Genomic DNA, 1254 nt, shown 5'->3' with positions numbered 1-1254 from the left:
TGAGTTTTATTTATATTTGACTTGTGGTAAAAAGATTTATCTTTCAATTACTGAACTATTTTTCCGAAGTGTCAAGAAGGTATACTAGCGTAAATAGATTAATGTAGCTATAAAGATAGTTTTTGTTTAAGTTTGGAATTAAAAATAGGGCAGTAAGTTAAAAATCAGACTTAATCCTTAGAACTGCCAGATGGAATAGTAAAAGAAGAGGGAAGAGGAGTGAAGAGAAGAGAAGAGAAAAAGGGAAGGAGGAGAGGGGGATGGGACAGGGAGGAGAGGAGAGGAGAGAGGAGAGGAGAGGAGAGGAGAGGAGAGGAGAGGAGAGGAGAGGAGAGGAGAGGAGAGGAGAGGAGAGGAGAGGAGAGGAGAAGGAAGAAAGAGAAAAGAGAAGAGAAGAGAAGAGAAGAGAAGAGAAGAGAAGAGAAGAGAAGAGAAGAGAAGAGAAGAGAAGAGAAGAGAAGAGAAGAGAAATGGGGGCGGTGTGGAAAGGGGGAAAGGAGAAAGATTGAGATTATTTTGAGACCGGTCAAGCATCACATTCTCATTTTTAAATTGTTATTATTATTATTATTATTATTTGCATTCTGGCACAATAATATTCAAAATAAATGGACAACCAGAACACTGACCCGTTTTCCCTTACTTTAAAGACCTACTGTAAATAACACTTTTTTTGGGGGGGGGGTCTTCCTGGGTACATCAGGAAAATTATTTAAAACCCATTGGGTAGGGTGTGAACTAAGAGCATTCTTCAAATAAACACGACCTTTTCTGTTTCCTGTACAGCTCTACTCAACCTAGCCAGAAAACCCAGATAAGTTTATTTACACACACACACACACACACACACGCACATGCATGCACACACACACACACACACACACACACTCCGCATGCAGCGAGAGTGGCGGAAACGCCCTCTTTCCATCCCTTCCGAACAATTATCTCTGACAGCAAAAGAAAATAATCAACAGCCCTGTGTGCTGGCGGCTGAGCCGGGAGCCGGCGCGAGGAGGGAGGGCGAGCGGGCGGGCGAGCCGGGAAACGTGGCTCCGCGGCCGCGGAGAGGATTTGTGAAGGGAGCGCGGGCCCGCGTGCGCCTCTTGTTCACCGTGTAATTTGCAGCCAATCATCAGTAGGTGTCCGCGTCTCTGCGTCCTGCTCACCTCCGCGCCGATCGCCCCCGCCCCTGCCCCCGCCTCCTCCCTCGCGCTCCCCTCCCCCAGCAACCACACACACGCACACGCACACACA

The sequence above is a fragment of the Saccopteryx leptura genome, chromosome 5 (genome assembly GCF_036850995.1).
Source record: "Saccopteryx leptura isolate mSacLep1 chromosome 5, mSacLep1_pri_phased_curated, whole genome shotgun sequence".
NCBI lineage: Eukaryota > Metazoa > Chordata > Mammalia > Chiroptera > Emballonuridae > Saccopteryx > Saccopteryx leptura.
Note: the sequence above shows the minus strand (reverse complement) of the source record.